The sequence below is a fragment of the Ambystoma mexicanum genome, chromosome 1p (genome assembly GCF_040938575.1).
Source record: "Ambystoma mexicanum isolate Mex_15411 chromosome 1p, UKY_AmexF1_1, whole genome shotgun sequence".
Lineage (NCBI taxonomy): Eukaryota > Metazoa > Chordata > Amphibia > Caudata > Ambystomatidae > Ambystoma > Ambystoma mexicanum.
This window is the reverse complement of record NC_090921.1, coordinates 525978621-525997926: the sequence shown is the minus strand read 5'-3', so window position 1 is coordinate 525997926 and position 19306 is coordinate 525978621.

Sequence of the window (19306 nt, the reverse complement as noted above, 5' to 3'; positions counted from 1 at the left end):
GAAATAATGATTGTGGAAAGCCACTTGACTAGTAAACGGTCAATCCTCATTTTCACACCAGGTTTCTCATTTTACCTCTTGCAACACCTTGATATGCCCTTCCATTCCATAGTCGTGACACCAGTTTGGTTGTTTGCTTTGTTTAGTTTTGAATTCAGTGTCATGTACACTTGAACTCGAAAAATGCTCATTTCATGTAACCAAAGTGGAGTTCCTCGGTTTCGTCCTCACCCCAAAGGGAATCCAAATGGACATGCACAAAGTGGATGTCATTCTTAATTGGCCGTTGCCAAATTCGTTTAAAGGAATCTAGAGCATGCTGGGTTTTGCAAACTTTTACCGCTGATTCATCCCAGGGTTTTCTCAGATAGTGCATCAGATCACATAATTATTAAGAAAAACAATAAGAAATTTCAATGGACAGAAGAAGCAGAGAAGGCCTTCCAGGAACTCGAGGTGAGGTTCACTTCTGCCCTGATTCTACGACATCCTCGTCTGGATCTCCCTTACGTGGTGGAAACGGATGCCTCACGAATGGCAATGGGAGCTGTTCTCACACAAAAGGACCCCAAAACTGGTCAATTGAACCCTGTAGCCTTCTGGTCACATAAGTTTTCACCACCCAAACTCAACTACACTATCACGGGCAAAGAACTTCTAGTCATCAAGTCAGCCTTTTAAGGCCTGGTGACATTATCTCTTCGTTGCCAGGCATACAATCACCGTAATAACTGACCATCGAAACCTACAATATCTAAAAACCGCGCAGGCTCAATCTTCACGTCAACTACGCTGGGCCCTCGTCTTCGCGGAATACGTTTATGTGATCACATTTCGACCAGGAGTCAGAAACGGAAAGGCTGATGCCCTTTCCCGTATGGGTATTGATGAGAAGGTATACATGGCCCCAGATCCAGTGGACATCATTCCAAATGACAAACTCCTGGGCCTTACTAGCTATTACAAGAGTGGAGTAGACGAGGAGAATACCATACAATTAAAGACCAACTACCGTATTTCAAGAACAGTTTATACCCACTAAGTAAAGAATTACAAGAACAAATCATCTCTGGCTATCGCGACTCTTTAATTGAGGGTCATCCTGGAATTGCTAAAACTCTAGCCAAAGTCAAACGAAGCTACTGGTGGCCCACTTGGCGCAAGGGCGTTATTCAATTTATCGTATCCTGCAAAGTGTGTGCCCAAAATAAATCACTGAAGCAAAAAACCATCTGGATTCCTTTGACCATTGGAAATTCCACTGGCACCCTGGCATATGTGGTCTCTCGATTTCATCACCGACTTACCTCCCAGTTAAGGATTCAACACCATTCTAGTGGTCATGGAATTATTTTCGAAAATGGCACATTTCGTTCCTTTTAAAGGTCTCCCGAATGCAACTAGCCTGGCAAAGGTATTTCTTGAACACATTGTCCGGCTACATGGGTTTCCCTTGGTGCTGATCTCAGACCGAGGTGCTCAATTCGTGTCCAGCTTCTGGAGGAAGTGCTGTTCTATGGCCCAAATCGATATACGATTATTCACTAGTCACCATCCTCAAACGGATGACCAAACAGAAAGAACGAACCAAACACTCGAGCAATACCTACACTATATGCTACATTAAGTGGAAGGAAGTTGGAAGGGCTTGTTATGGATAGAAGAATATGCCTATAATAATTCTTTACACACCAGCACTGGGCAGACTCTGTTCTATACCATATATGGCAGACATCCACACACTTCCGAACTAGATGTTCCAACTACCCTGGAAATGCCAGCAATTAAAACCTTACACATGATCATTTCGCAAACCTTCAAAAAGGCAGCCAAACATTTACTCCAAGCCAAGAACAGACAAAAGAAATTCGCTGACCTGCATCGTGCAAAGGCTCCCAATTACCAAGTTGGAGACGAAGTCTGGTTAGCATGAAAACATGTGCCCATAAAAGGAACCCGGACCTTTCGCCCACGATACCTAGGTCCTTTTACCATCAAATCTGTAATAACTCCAGTAACTGTTAACCTAGCCTTACCATCCAATATGCAGATTCATCCTGTGTTCCACATATCTCTTGTGAAACCTGTCCAACCTGGGACTCGTGTTACAACACCACCAAAACCAGTAGTGATCAACGGAGAACCGGAATTTGAGGTTAAAGACATCTTGGATTCAAAGTACACCGGATGTAAGCTATACTATCTAGTAGATTGGAAAGGGTGCAGCCCACAGGACAGAATGTGGGAACCTTGTGAATATATCCATGCGCCATGCTTGGAAAGACGGTTCCATCAGAATCACCCAACCAAACCAAGACCGGGCAGAAGAACTACTGTGAGAGGGGCCTTTGGGTGGGGGGGGTGCTGTCATGATCCCTGCCCCTAACCCTTATAGGCAAGTCACTGGAGCCAGGCTACGATTCTCCATTATGGCCTTAAAGGCCTTGCAATCTCATCAAAGACTCTCATGGAGTCAGTCCTGGCACCTTTGGCACCAGGCTCATACTCGATGTGAGGATGACATGGGACCTGGACTTGTTAATGAGCTTTTGTGCAACATGGAGGCGCCCACATAGCTCAGTTCCAAGAACTGAGCTATGCGGTCTAGTGTTTTGGGTGTGGTCAGGCCTTGGAATACCTGGGGGCTATATAAGCCACGCAGAGGAACACACTTCGCATTACTCTGCAGTTATGCAGCGTGACGCTCACCGTATCCAGCTCGGGCTCCTGAATTCCTTACCTGCCTTCGTGGAGCTGCGTACCTGAAAGAACAAGAAGAACATCTTTAGTACGACACTTAACTGTGAGTAGTATCCTGTTCGCAATCCATCGCTCACCCGGTCCAAATAAACACAGCGTCTCGGTGCCGCATCCATCTCCAGAACGTCGCAACCTGGAAAAAAGGGAGCGAAAACAGCATTAGTGAGCGTTTCCATATTTCAATTCAGAAAGCAGCAAGAACCATCAGACGCTTACCTGAATTCGAGCTGCTCTTGGGCAGCACCCATTCCGGAACCTCACGACGACCTACAAAAGAGAGGAAACGCAGGTTAGCACATGAAGACAAGAAGGCGCTGCTCATCGCGCATTCACTCACCACTTAGTGCTCTCTGTCAGCATCCATTCTGGGACATTACAGCAGCCTACAAGAAAGAGGGGAGACAGAGGTCAGCACAAGAAAAGACGAATAGCGCCGCGCATCGCGCCTTCACTTACCACCTCGTGCTCAACCCCATCAGCATGACAATAACCTCTTCCTGCACCTAGAGGAAGAAGCTGAGACATTATCAAGCGACAAGAGAAAGAGAGGACAGATTATCAAGACTGTAAAAAACAGCACACTTACCTTAACGAACTGGAGTCAATGCAGGTCTGGACTCGAACAGGGCCCACACCAGTGAAGCAACCAGGTCGCGACGCGCGCACACCAGCTAAGCGCTCCTGCACCAAGAAGCAGGACAGAGAGCGCAACATACAAAAAAAGCAAGGCGAGGAGAAGGCTTAAGAGGAAGGTTTGGTCCTCAAGGGAGGTGGGAGCCAAGCAACAAGAGCCAATAGGGTTTTAAATCCGATATTCCTGTATTGCAGGCCCAATCCACGGCCAAACAAATTCCAAGGGAGGGGTTCGAGAGTGCGAGTGGTCCAACCAGGACTGAGTGGCGTCCCCGTGGATATCAGGTGAGTGTTACAGCTTCTCTGTATTCCACAAAGGTAACAGCCTTATCCTCCCTATAGATACCATTCACTACCCTCCCTGGTTCATGTTGCCTCGCATCATTATCCCGCCTCCGAAAGGGAACCGCATTCCCGCCCCCCTCTCACCAGGCTACTACAACTCAATCAATGGCATGCCAGGAAGAAACAGGAGTTTGCGTCCTGGGTTTTCGGTTTCCTTCCACCAAACATGGATGATGGTACCAATTGGGGACAACAACTGCGTCCGCTCCCTCTCCCTGCCCCCCAGCAGTTCTAGTACCCGTCTAGGTGTAGATTCAGCCATGTAAACCGTTGTAAACCAATCCACCATATGTTTGATCGTCGCCCAATAGTAGGCTCTAAAGTCAGGAGCTTCTATACCCTCCTGCCTTGCTGGTAGCTGTAAGGTGCACAACGCTATCCCCAGGACCCCACCCTTCCATTATAAGTTATTTAGCGTCACGGGTAATTCCCGGAAACCATGGGCATCACCTGAAACACATATAGCAACCTCGGTAAAATTATCATTTTTACTAGGGTCATGCGACCCATAAGTGAGATAGGAGCCAAGCCTAAATTTAAGCAAGCTTCACAAAAGCCATTACCAGTTTTTCCATGTTCCTTTTATACAGCCAAACCCAATCGGCACTAATCTGTATGCCCAGGTATCGGAATCGGATTTCCATTCTAAAGCCCTCCAACCCAGTCCCTGTTCCCACGGGCAACGCATAAATGGCAGATTTCGACTGGTTGATGACTAACCCAGAAAGCTTCCCGAACTCTTCCACTGTCGCCATGGCCATACCTAGATTCACCAGCCGGTCCCGTACATACAGTAACAAGTCATCAGTGTACAAGGAAATACAATGCTGAGCTCCACCCATCCCAAACCCCTGTCATCATGTCTATTAGGAAACACTCTAACCACCAGCTCAATAACCAACGCGAAAATCAAAGGGTACATCGGGCACCCTTATCTCACTCTTCTCCACAGCCACCAGGGGTCCAAAATCACCCCATTAACCTGTACACTGGAGGTCGACCCCCTGTATAGAAGCTTAACCCATTCCACGAACTGGACTCCCAGTCTAATTTTCTCCAGCACCATTGAAACTCCCATGCTATCGAATCAAATGATTTGTATGAGTCTAGGCTTACAACAGCTATTGGTACAGTAGACTATCTATACTTATCTAATATCAAGAGTTAATGCTGCAAATTGTGAGAGGTGGATCTACCTGCTATGAACCCTGTTTGGTCAGGGTCTACCAGCCCCTGTATTACTGGCATTAAGTGGGTCGCCAACACCTGACACAGGATCTTGATGCCAACATTAATCATGGCCAACAAAAGGTTAGATGTTCAGTCACTCGCGTTCCTCCCTTCTTTGGGCAGAAGTATGACTGGCGCTTCTAGCATTACTCCCGTAACCTACTGCACTCCGTAGCCTCAAAAAACACTCTAAAAGATTAGGGGCCAGTAACTCTTTGTAAACTTTGCACACCTCCACCGTAAGACCATCCTTCCCTGGCATTTTACCCATGCTCAAACTGTTAATTGTGTGTTCTACTTCCAGTCTATCTATATCTCTACTCAAGTCACTACCTTGTCCAGAGTCAACTTTGTCAAGTGTCGCCTCCTCAAGCCAGTGCTCAGCGAGCCCCTTATCAAACTCTCCCCTCTCTTTGTACAATGATGCATAACATTCCCTGAATACTGCGTATATTCCCTCCCCGTCTGTGACCAGTTCCTCCTCCCGATCTAATTGTCCCCATGCCTCGTAAAGATCATTCCTGGTGTCACCCACAACTTCTGAAGCAACCAATGCCCTGGCCGACTGTTGTTCCAGAGAAGCTACTTTCAGCTCAAGACCTTTAACCTCATTACTCAAAACTCGTCACACTCCCACATTTGCCCAAAAACAGATACCCCATATGAACATTTTCAATGCCCCTCATCCCGTCCCTCTTCTCGCTGTGGAGCCCCAATTTTCTTCTAAAACTGCTGTATCTGGTCCCCTAAAGAGCTCCAGAAGGCACCATCCAATAACATCTGGTTTTTGAACTTTCATTTGGGTATAGGTGGCCAACATTCTTCCTTATCGACATAATCAGCTGGGGTGAGTGGCCAAAAGGGTCCAATCCAGAAATTCGGCCGAGTACACTAACTCAAATCCCTCCTCTGCATCAGGGTATAATCAATGCGTGTATAAGATCTGTGTACAGCTGAAAAGAACGAGTAACTACTTTCATCACCAAGTAACAGCTGCCAAGTATCCCATAGGCAAATATCCAACATAACCCTAGACAATACCTTTGTCGCTGCACCTCTAGGCCTAACCGAAGCACTCTCGATGCACAATCCAGCACACAATTAAAGTCCCCTAGCCCCATAACCCAGGAAGCTCTATGCCCCGCAATTAAGTCATGCTTCTCCTGAAAGAATTAGTCTTCAGCTGTATTGGGGGCGTATATGCCAATAAGAAACACGTGGCTGTCCATCAACTCCCATACCACCACCACCACCTTCCTCCCCTCAGAGTCCATCATGGATTGTATTACTTTCAACTCCACATTGCCCCTTACCCAAATCAGAACCCCCTAAAGAAGGAGGAGAAAGTTGTGCCGATCACTGTGTCCTTCCACCTAGTGCTTCGCACTTGTAGCCCCTGTGCATCAAGGTGAGTCTCTTGTAGAACTGTCACATCCACTTTATGCCTAGTGAGATATGAACACATCTTGCCTCTCTTTACAACGTTATTCAACCCCCTCATATTCCAACTAAGTACTTTCAACCCTGCTATGGGCCATTCCCTGCGATCCGATCATCCTCCCAATCAGTACCCAGCCTTGAGACCAAACTGCAAACTGTTCAGCTTGAGAGTATACAAGATAAACCAAAAAAAAAAACCTCCCAACTTCCATGCCCAGAACCCCCAACCTGGGGCACCAGTCACCTATCCCATTGCCCAACACTGGGTGCAAATCCCCCCCATAGGAAAACCCAGAAACTATTACCCCCTGCTCACCACCGAGGCTCATTCTTTAGTGCCACTGTCATACCTTTATGGTCCTAACAAGAGCTTGACTGAGGTCTATTGTTGCGCAGTTCCAACCCCATCCAGGGATCACCCCATAAAGTATCCTCCAGAGTGCAATGGCATCTAAAGTAACCCCCAATTACAGAGCCCCCATTTGACTCCTGTATCATATTCTGCACTCCCTAACCCCAAAAGCACCCAATCTAGGCATAACAAGGTGACCTTCACATCAACAAGAACACATCCCTACACAACCCACTCTGAGTGGCCCCACCACTTCTTTACTTAATGCATCATCCATTATCCTCCAGCCCCCAGGTGCCACCAGGTGTCCGGAACATCCTCACTGGACATATCATGAGGCCATCACCCTTTCTCCACAGCTAGCATGCCATCAGTCGCCACATTCACCTGCACTGCCGTTGTGTCCCTCAGTCGCTGTGAAACACCTCTCCCCACCAGTCTTCTTTCACTTCCTTTCCCCTGTGCTGGCTCCGACCTAACCTGATGACACTGTGTCCAGCTAATCCCATATTTCACTAGGTCGTTGGATAAAGGTCACCCAGCCCACCAATACCTTCAGCTTTGTAGGGAAGAACATCATGTATTTGGAACATATGTCCTGTAACCTCCGTTTGACCGCATCATAGGATTTACGTTGTTTTTGCACCTCCTGGGTGAAATCAGGAAACACTGTTATCCTCATGGTGCCCACGTTATTTATTGAGTTCCTCCTTGTGTCCTGGAGTATTGCGTCCCGGTCTCGAAGTTTAAGAGCTTTGCCACTATAGCTCTCGCGGAGCCCCGACTTGTTGTTTTCTACCAGGATCTCTATGCGCCCTCTCAATGGTGAACCACATTGACTATCCTCATATCTTAAGAGTATTCACAAATAACTTTTCCAAGTATAATTCCACACTAGGGCCTTCCTCTCCTTCAATGACCCTACGTATCCCGACATTACTCCTTCGAGATTGACCTTCCGCGACTTCCGCCTTAACATCAAGCGCCCTTGTGGTCGAAGTGAGCACATCAGCCCAAGCTTGCAGCACAGTCACTGTGTCCTCCACCTCCCCAACTCTCTGTTCCACCTCTGACACTCGGTCTCCCATCTTCTTGATTTCCGCTCGCACCAAGGATAGCTCATTTGTCACTGTCTGCACCTTGCTCTCAAGCGAGAATCTGTAGTTCCAACAACCTCCCCAACCTTCAGATCAATCTGTATCGCCGTCTTCCCCCACCGTGGGCATCTTGGGCTTGGGTTGTCTGCTTTTGCCCCCATACTTTGCTCCAGTTTCTGTTGTTGCAGGCCTTTAACCATTTTTATAGCTGCCAGTCTCCTGGTCTCTTCTCTATTGTTCCAGGTGGATATACCAAGCGTTGCCAGTTCACCTGGCCGGCCCTGGGGCACTCACTGTACACATACAGTGCTCTACCAGTGTCCCAAAAACATCAAAACCAGCGTGGTAATTGTCCACCCGTGTGTGCCACTGTTTATCACTTGCCACCTGGATCGACAGAGGGCCACAACTGGGCCGCGGTCTGCCAGAAGGACAATCGTTCGGTCCAGGTTAATCCTTGCCGTGGTCACTCCATTCTTGCAGCTAGAATCTGCTGCGTGGCCCTCCGTTTCTAGCGTACCTCCTGCTTGCCACCAGAAGACTGCAGTAGGTGCAGGCCTGCAAAGCTCACTAGGAACAGGAGTCCCTGCTGTGCAGGCTGTCCCCTCTCTGCCAAGAACAGGTTATCTGCCACCTTTCCTCCAGCCACTCCGGTGCCAGGGGCCTGCGCGGCCCACGTCGACTTTGTGCCCTCTCCACACTTGCTGCTGCCAGTAACTGGTGGCAGCTGCTCACCTCTATAGGGGCCAGTGGGTCTTCCCGCCGATTGCTGATCTGCACTAATAATGCTCCCACTCTCACATTCATGGTCCCATCTGGGACGTGTGCACGTGGCTCGGCTACTCCTTCGCACCGCAACTAGTCCGCCTTGGATGCGAACTCCCTACCTGCTGAGCAATCCAGTGTAACCATCTCCATTGCTGGCTTCGGTCTCCTCAGGATTATTGGGAGATGGCAGGTCACGTTCCTCTGTGTGGGAGTACTCCGCTTCCCCACTCCCTCTCCTTCACTGCGGGTGTTGTCCTTCTTCAGAAGGCCGCAGCAGGATATACAAACATGTGAGGGTTCGACAGTCCCCAAACAGCACCTGTGCTGTCGCAGTCTGCTGCCCCACACACGGGACCTTCCTTCGGGTCACAGATGGCCAAGACCTGTGGGAATTTCGATGGATCGTCCCAGTGGTGTTGTTGAGCTTACCAGGACCGGCCATCTCAGTCGGGTTCTCCAGCGCCACCAGAAGGAGGAGATGCTTCATCATATCATAACATAAATTCCGGGTATTTTGCTGTCTCCTGTGTCATACACGGTGTAATTCTCTCAGCCTGAATCTTCTGAAAGGCAGGTCGGTCTGTGGGAGGAACTGTCGCATACAAATTATTTAGTATGCTGGTGACCTGTTTCCAGCCCAACCCGCCATTCAGAAGCAATCTCCTGTTGTTAGTCTTCCTATTTTCACTCGAGGCCAGCATTTTTTTGTCTCTTAGGTAGTCGATAAAGGCAATAAGTGAGACTGCCGTCTTTGTATTTGTTGTTCTGAGAGTTCCATGTACCCTGCTGGGTCGAAGCTCATCAGAAGGAAGTATGAAAAGATCCCTCCTGCCTTACGACCTTCCTGAGAATTTCTCACACCTACTCCAAGGAGTAAACTTTAGCTCTATGGAAATATGCTCCAAATGGTCTGTAAAAGTGTATATATAATTGGATAGGAAAATGAATCCATTAAATGAGAAATGAGTGACTATGCTCAGAATAGATAACAGAAGTGGTATGTGTTTCTGATCTTTATTTTTGTAATTGTGTCTCTATTTGAACTAACATGGGCAAATACATTTAATGTATATATTTCACTGAATAGTACTGGGGGTCCAAAATAATCCTTTGCTAGCTTTCCTCCTACCTTCTCCCACCGGCCAATGCAGGGCCTGCAGCATACACTCCACCCCACCCCTCTTTCTCTTCATCACGCTTAGAGGTGTAATGCAATTGCCTCATGTTTTCCCTTTGATCCTCTCTGCTTTTAAACTTCAGTTGCTAGCAGCATTCACTGCCCACAAACCTTAACAAGTATCCGGCATAATAGGAAACTATTTGACCAAAGACGTATGTTCTACTTTTAGCAGAACTTCAGCCAAGTACCTACTCGAAGCCAAAGTTCGGTACACCCCTAAAAACAGGACTCCTTCCTGATACCAAGATTTTGAACTGCATTACTTCTGCCCAAGGAAAGGAGATGATGTAGTATGGCCTGCCCAGTGTGCCCGTACTTGCCGTACCATAGTTGACCGCATGCGTCATGCAGTACAAGTGCTAATGCGTAGACTGATGAGGTGGGACACAGAGACTAGCAGTAGCGCTATCCGCAGGCGATGTATGCTTTGTGCTTACTCCAGACCATAGAATTTGCACTTGTATATGTTTATAGAATCAACTATAAGTGGAAACCTGAAAGATGAGCGACCCTGTACCTCCCTGCTTCCAAGCCTCCAGGAGTGTATCACAGAGCCCTTCCTGGAGCATTGAAGGAGCTTCAGGAGCACTTGGTGGGGATGTCTGCTCTCCACCAAAGATGAACATGGTGTGTGTGTAGACCATGTAGTCTCAAAGGGGTGGAGGGCAAAGCTTGGACCAATGGAACATGCCCGTGATCTGCCCGGGTCGGCTGACGCATGCTGGGGCTATTTTGTTTGACCTGTCACATCTCCAGGGTAAAACGGTGTATTCAATTGCAGTACTGGGCAGTGGGATGGAGCATGCTGTTAACACCTTGTGTGGAGCGAAAGTGGGGGTACGGAGGCCCCCACATCTATCCAGGAGCATAGGTTTGAGTCAACATTGCAGGAGGCATTTGCAGTGGGAATATACTCTGATAATGCACAGAGAAGAAGCCCTGTTATCGTGATTCTTGATGACCAGATGACCGAAAGGAGCTCCTATGGAGGGAGGCGGCCTTACTGGTGCAGGGCGCCTAAATGATTAAAAGGAAGAGAATGGTGGTGGTATACAAATGATTGGCTGGACTTAGGGTCATGTCATCGGTGTGCAGTCCTGCAAAACGTATGGGGGCAATCCAGTATGAGAAATGTAGGCCGCTTTGGTACGGTTAGCTAGAGTTCAGAGACTGTTTGGCGCTACCACAACTCACAGCACTGACACCAGATGCAAACCTCAGACTAGGCAGACTGAGAGCCCGCACAGCTCCATTCTTACATAAGGCCAATACTGCACACTTAACACTCAGAAATTATAGACTCAGCTCACGTACCACGAAAGTTAGCACAACATACTATCAAAGGAACTCCACCTCATACCATAGGAGTAAGTCTACAATCAATGTACCCAGCAGTAATGCCTGCGCCAATATTAACGATTCCATTACACCTAATCCTCCTACCATGCGACCTCAGAACTCCGGCCATACCCCATACAAGTGCGCTCTCCTCAATGTCAGATCCCTCAATGCCCACGCCATAGAAGTACATGACCTACTTACCTCCAATGACTTAGACATACTGGCCATTACCGAGACATGGCTTCACCAAGCGTCCGGCCCTGCCATCACCCTAGCCATACCTACAGGGTACGCCATCATCAGACAAGATAGAATGACCAAAACAGGAGGGGGGGTTGCCCTTATACACAAGGAAACCCTACCCATTAGAACCATACCTAATCAAGAAGACGGAAATGTTGACATCCTCTCTATCAAACTAGCACCATCACCTAACTGTACTATTAATATCCATACGATCTACCGTCCACCTGGCCCCTCCACCAACTTCCAAGGCCAAATTAACCACCTCGTAGGAAATAACATTAAAAAATCCACGAAGTCACTCCTCTTAGGAGACTTAAATCTAGGACTCAACGATCTCAAGGACAAAGCTGCCCTATCTTTAGCCAAGGACCTCCAAAACCTAGGATTCTCTCAAAAAATCTTAGCGCCCACTCACGTCAAAGGGCGCACCCTAGACTGGATCTCTGACCATAACTGCGACATAGTAATCACCGCCAACACCAGCCTCCCATGGACAGACCATAACCTCATCCTATTCGATATCCCATGCACTGTAAGCGGTAGAGTGCCCACCAAAGCTGCGGCTACTCTAGCCAGAAGTGCCAAAAAACTCACAGCAGCTAATATCAGTGCACTACTCAACGTGCCCTGTCTAAAGCCCCCTTTCTCATCAGACCCTAATACACTCGCGGAAATATTTAAAGACTCTATCACAAGGGCAGTCAACACTGCCGCCCCCTTAGAAAGCAAAAAAGAGAAAAAATCCTTCCACTCCAACTCATGGTTCTCAGAGGATCTCCAAGCAATGCGCACAGACAAACGTCAAGCGCTCAAGAACTGGCAACGTAATCCCTGCGACAACACAAAAGATATATTCAAAACCATAGCCAAAAAATACAAAGAGGCCATCTTCCGAGCCAAATCCGAAGCGTACAACCAACGCATCACGGCGGCCAACTCTCAATCTAAAGAGCTATTCTGTATCTTTAAAGAACTAACCATACCGCCCACCTGCCCAGACGAGATCATCAAGGACGAGGCATGGTGCACAGGCATACAAACAGCCATGCTAGAAAAAATTAACCTCCTCCAAAAAAAGATATCACACCACTACAACTCCTTACCTAAACAAAGTACACACACACACATGAAACATAGTGTCGAAACCAGCAACATACACAAGTTCACTTTCAACGAAATCACCAAAACCGAGGTCATCAACATCCTCAAACATCTCAAACCCTCACTCTGTAAGGGTGACATATGCCCCCCAAAAATCATCAAAGAATGTGCGGAACAGCTCGCTCCTCTCCTCACTGCGTTCATCAACGCATCATTCAGGTCAGGCATAGTCCCAGACACCCTCAAAGAGGCCTGGGTGCGCCCCCTCCTAAAAAAACCCACACTTGACCCCGAAAACCCTAACAACTATCGCCCCATAACCACAGTCCCATTCCTTCTAAAACTACTTGACAAAGCCGCACATATACAGATCCAACACTACCTAGAATCCAACGCAATTCTAGGCAAAAGGCAATCTGGATTCCGTAAGGGACACGGAACCGAAACTGCCCTTCTAGACTTAAAAAATGAAATCACTAACATCCTCGACAAGGGCAAGCCTGCCCTCCTCCTCCTCCTCGACCTATCAGCAGCATTTGACTTGGTAGACCACGACACTCTCACCAATCATCTAACACAAGCAGCACACTTTTCCAAGAACGCGGCCTCATGGGTGACCTCCTTCCTACAAGGCAGAGCTATGAAAGTCTTCTCAAACACAGCTCACGCTGCACCATCCATCATCCATTGTGGGGTTCCTCAAGGCTCTTGCACGGCCCCTACGCTATACAACCTCTTTACTAAGCCCCTATTCGACAAACTGGACGCCATGGGGATCACATACACGAACTACGCTGACGACACGCAGATACTCCTGCCCCTGACTGGTAATTATCATCAAGACTCCACCTCCCTCCAACTAATCTACTCTACCATACAAGCCTGGATGGCCACCAACGGACTCTGCTTGAACGGGGACAAAACTGAAATCCTCATTTTAGGCCAGAAGCCCACCCTTGCCAACCTCAACCCACTCTACACTAACTTTAGCATAGACAACTGCACTATCCCAGTCCTATCATCAGTTAAAACACTAGGAGTTCACATAGATGCCACCCTATCGATGGATAAACAAGTAAACGCAATCGTCTCAGCATCGGCATTGAGCACTAAACTCATCAATGCTATAAAACCGCTCCTAACAAAAGAAAACTGCCTGTCCATCGCAAGAGCCACTATTGGAGCCAAACTGGACTACTGCAACGCGCTCCTAGCCGGCACCTCCAAGAACAACCTAGCAAGGCTCCAAACCACCCAAAATAATGCCCTCAGAGCAGCACTCAGCATACCCAAAAGAGAGCACATCACCTCAGCAAGGAAAGCCGTCCACTGGCTCCCAGTTAAGGACAGGATTGCTTTCAAAATACTCACCACAACGCATAAATGCATCAACCTCACAGCACCTTCCTACCTATCTGACACACTGTCTAGATCCCAATCCACAAGACCCACCAGATCCACATACGCCAACCGTCTCACCATACCACGCATCAATAGATCCAGGGCAGGAGGTATAGGCTTCCCATACCTGGCACCTAAGCTTTGGAACGCATTGCCCACCAACCTCAGAGCAGAATCTTCCCTCCTCTCCTTCCGGAAACAACTTAAAACTTCTCTCTTCAACTAACTTGTGCACCTGACCACCTCTGTGCTCTCTATGCACATGTACTAAAGCATAACCATTGCCAATGTAACCAAGGGCACAAATGCGTGTAAGAAACACTGTAACCAGCGCCACGATGCCTTCGGTCTGATGTGCGCTTAACAAATGTGAATAAATAAATAAATAAATAAATATGGAGAACAGTGCCTTGCGGAGAGGGTCTGACGGGTGCAGCAGTGTTTAAATTTTAGTTGTTCCCAGTTGCTTAATAGCAACATTGGGGCATTGGGTCACTTAGTGTTACAGATGTTTGTATTTGGGGGCCTCCAGGGTAGCTGAAACATAAACCCTCTCAATGTTTTAGCTGTCCGTTTTCTGGATCCAGCTCCCAGCTTTTTTAACCCTCATTGGCTCTAAACATTTCTTGCTTTTGGAATCTGTTTTCTTTTTCCCAATGCTAACCACAGGGGTGTGTTATTGTAATACGTGTTGCGGGGTCTATCTGATGCGTTGGTGCTGTTTCTGCACCTCTGCCCCACACCCCAATGGCTGCAGCATACAGGGATTGGGGGTGCTGGTGGGTGTGCCTTCACCCTTTGACTTTTTCTTTGTTGCTCTGGCCCAAGCCGGCAGTGATTATTTGCAGCCAGCAGCAGACCAATCGGGGACCTCATTGGTGTAATGGGAGTCCATTAACACATCAGCCTGAAAACCACACCTGCAGGGGCTTATTGTTGGCTCCAATCATGCCACTGAGGACTTTACTTCAGCTGCTGCTGACCACAACCAATCTGGGGTTCAGTTTAAATGATAGTTTGAAATTGTTGTACCTGTTAACTCAAACTAGGGTACTTTTTAAAACGGGTAGTTGGAATATGATATTACCACGACGAACAGTGAAGACTTTTCTTCTAAAAGCACAGGATTTTAGGAGTTAATTTCTCTTTATACAAATATGTACAACATGTATTAACTCTGACAATCCTGTGTTGTTTTTTTTTATTTAATAAAAATCAGCCCTGTTCATTTTGATAATACTATGTTCAAATTCATTTCTTTAAAAATTGACTAAATGAAATGATTTTCTGAAACTGAAAACCATGGGTTGATTTCTGCACCACTGCCATTTGCATGGTCTCCAGGCACTCATATTGATCTGAGAAGGAAAGGTGGGGGGTTTGGGAGGGGGGGGGGGTGTTAGGGGAGCAGAGGGAAAAGACAAGACATCGTGCTCAACTGTTGGTGCGTTTAGAGCCAGGAACAACTGGCGTCTTGGTGGCTGTGTTGTTCTATGTGGGTAGTGATTTGTACTATAGTGGTCTTTGTTTCCAGAGGGGACACCTCTAGTGCCTGGCCTATCGCGATGCTTTGTTTGGTGGGCCAGTGGAATCCAGGTATGTCGAGTTGGGAACCTGTTGGTGTGGTTTAATTTGGCCATTTTTATTGGCGTGGTGGGTCACCATGTGGTGAGTGGGGATTTCTGAGCACAATGATGTGCTCTTTTTGGTAGTTGGCAAAATCTATTTGCATTGGTTGAATCTTCCTCACTGGTCTGGGTTATGGAGAGGTTTTCAGGGGAGGGTTATATTTGGTGAGCTGTGCCTGTATGGCTAGCTGGTCTGAAAAACGTTTTTCAGTAGGTACCTCTTTCAGGTGAAATTTGTTTGCTGCCTGGGTGCTAGGTCATTTGGGGGTGATGTTTGATGGACTGTGGGTTTTGTGGAAAAGCAAGCCCATCCACAGTTTAGGCCATACCCACCACCTAGGCAACACCCCGTGTTAGAGCTTCCTCAAGATTTCTCATCCCACTAAATCACTGGACGACCCAATACAAGATGTTAAGCATGTTTCTGCCACCTCAATTAACAAATACCTTAGGAAATGGGTAACGTTGTTTGTAGTTGCCTTCATAGATTGCACAAGATGCCAGCAAACTGTAACCCAACAAACTGCACCCCTGAGTGTTAGACGGCAAGCAAATAAAACTACACTAAAACAAATGCATGAACCATGGGAATATTAACACTCTTTATTTCTCGTCTCCTAGAAACTGGAACTAGCACTCTTACTTCCGTTACATCATTTCTTCAATACACCTAATGGGCTTCGTCATCGCCACTCATGGTCGACTTTTGGTGGGCTGTTCATAATGGTATCAGGAGGCCACTGAAATTCAGTTTCATACACATTTTCTGAGGGTTCACTCTCACCTGAATATCCCATATCAGTGTTGTGGATGACTGAAGGGTTTCAAGAGAGGTCATGTATTTGTGTTAAAAAAAAAGATTAATTTCTCGTAATCTTCTGATCTCCTTTTGCAGCAGCCGTTATGAAAGCTATCGCTATAGCTTGGATGAGGGTTCATGATCTAATGGAGGTCTTACATCGTGAGTCACTAGTTTGCGAGCCAAAATTGTGTTCCCTACTTTCAGGTGTGATTTTCTGTCATTTCTTCTCATTTGCATACCACTTCATGGCTGTATGTTCTTTTCTTGTAGGTTTCGATCATCAGAGTGTCTTTGCCTGCACTAAGGAAGAAGAGTGTGTATTGTTCTTCCAAACGTTAATTCTGATGCACATTTACGAGTGGTGATGGGGGTTTAGTGGTAGTTAGCAGTTGGCATGTGGCTTGCTCGATGAGTAAGTTGCCCATACATTGTTCCACTGCTCCATTTGCTTGAAGTCATAGTAGCGTGACACATCTATGTTGGAAACCTGTGTATTTAGCAAACGGTTTAAAGTATTGACTTGTGGAAGGTGGGCCATTATCAGACTTGACAATTATTGGCACTCTGTAGGCAGTGAAGATTTTGTCTAGTGTGGGAACTATAGAGGAGGCAGCTGTGGATGTTGATAGTTGTAGTTCGGGATATCTGGAGGATTCATCTAGGGTGATCATGGTGTATGGACTTGTATATATCGGACAAACGAAATAGAGGTTTACTTCCACCCATATCTCTTCTGGCAAAGCAGTCATTTGATGAGATTCAGTAAAAGTGCGTGGAGTGGTGCTTTGATGGATTGTACTTGTTTTAGAGTGTTCGCCATGAAGGAGTCCATCCTAAGTAACCACATCTTTTGGTGTTGCAGTCTTTTGTTGGACACTAAACCTCTGTGTTCTTTGTGAGTAGCATCTACAATTGATCAATGCAACGATGATGGAATGACCAGGTAGTTTTTTTTTTTGTTGAAAACTCTCTTTATTGAATTTACAACAAAACATCCAGAACAACTAAGCCCGAACCCCCACCCAACCCCCCCGAGGCACATCTGCTCAGCCTCCAGTCCCACACTACCATGGGCCAGTCAACAAAGTTCATTGCAGATCCAACAGTCTTAAACATTGCAGACACCAAACCACCCGAAAATCATCCTTGAGGAAAGCCAGGATCTCTCCCCAATCATTTGCAAAGTTGTGGACATTGTCATTCATGGCGTATGTCGCCAATTCGAGTGCAATAATCTCCCATATCTTACGGAGCCAATCCTGCATCCTGGGAATCTCTGCGCTTTTCCATCTCTGTGCCACCAACATTATGGCTGCCAATGTCAACAAAGCTGTACCTTTCTCACGTGCCCTGGGTTCCCCACCTGCTGAGACCTCCCTCAACCCCAACAGAGTCTGCTCCGGCGATTGTGCCCCCCCAGGACTAAAGGCCTGCTCTTGCGCCCTCTGAATTTCTTGCCAAAAAGGCCCAATTTTCGGGCATCCCCACCAAATGTGATCTGCCGTGCCAATCATCCCACAACCCCTCCAGCAGACCCCAGGTACTTCCGGGTATAACCTGTGCAGACGGGCATAGTGCCAGCCTAGTAGGATCTTATACCAAGCTTCTTGCAGCTGAGAAGCTCTAGCCAACTTTGGAATCATTCTCCTCAACCTTTACCACTCCTCTCTGCCCAATTCTCTCCACAATACCTCCTCCCATCTTGTCATGTAGGGCCATTGCTGCCTATCGGTTGCGTTATCCAATATCTTGTTAAGATTCAAAATTAATCCCTTGGACCCATCATTTGTCAGTAGGAATTTTTCAAATGGCGTTGCCTCCCTGTTCACCATTCCCTTAATGCCAGGGTTCAAGACCCAATGTCTTAATTGCGCGTATCAGAGCCTTTCTCCCTCTTTTACCCCGAATTCGTTTTTGCAGTCCACAAAGGATAGTATTTCCCCCCTCTAAACATGTCTCCCAACTTCCTGCATCCCCCATTCTGCCATTGTGTAAAGGCCCCCTTCTCCATCCCTGGAGTGAATTCCCCATTGTTAAGAAGGGGCGTGAAGGGGGAAGGGCATGTCGTTATCCCCTTAGTTCTCACCGGCTTATCCCAGTTGTCCGCTACCAACTTTGTCACTGAGCTCATATATAAATGTGTTGGTGTTAGGAAAGATTTCGTAATTGTAGGTAATTTTCCTTCCATGTGGCAACCCCTAAACTTTTTGCTGTTGTTTTTCACCTTGTTCTTGACTTTGCCATAGAAGTGCAGCCTTCTGCCGCACTCCTCTGGGCTTTCGCTCCTTTCTTACGGGGAAACTGACATGCCCTTAAGACAGTCAGTACCGGGGAACGCTGTTTCCCGTAGTTTCTTTTATCATGTTGCGGCTTTAGTGCAACATGACACAAGAGGGCACTGTAAGCTAAGTTACAGCTCTCTTGGGTCTCTAGCCTTCTACAGGCCCTAGATACTCGTTTAGGATTGTATTTGATCGGTGCAAGTCATTCAGGGACTGGAATGGTGGCAGCGATCGTTTTGTGTATTTTGAGCTCCTTTTGGCGTTCTAAGCGCGTTTTTCGCGCTGAACCCAAAATGGTGGCCTGGCTCCCAAAATGGCCAGACCGCGAGGCTTCTTTGTCCTGTCCACTGACCGTCTTGCTCCCTTCACCTTCCCCAGGTCGAGCGACCCGGGGCCTTCCTTATTTGGGCATGTACTTTCCCGCGAAACACAGATGCTTTCGCGGGCTTCTACATGTCTTTTGTGTGCCTCCAGGGTGTGGGCTGGGATGTCTGGTCCCAATACACATCCTGGGTGCCAGAGAGTCTAGGGTGGTGTGAATGCCTGGGACCACCGTGGTCCGTGATTGGTCCACGAATGGTGTGTGTGTTGATGAGCGGATCTCCCATTGGCTCCCCTCCGTTTTGGCGCGAAGGGAACCGTGGATAAGAGGGGGCTGGAAACACCACTACCATGTCGATCTCCTGAGTTCTCACGAACG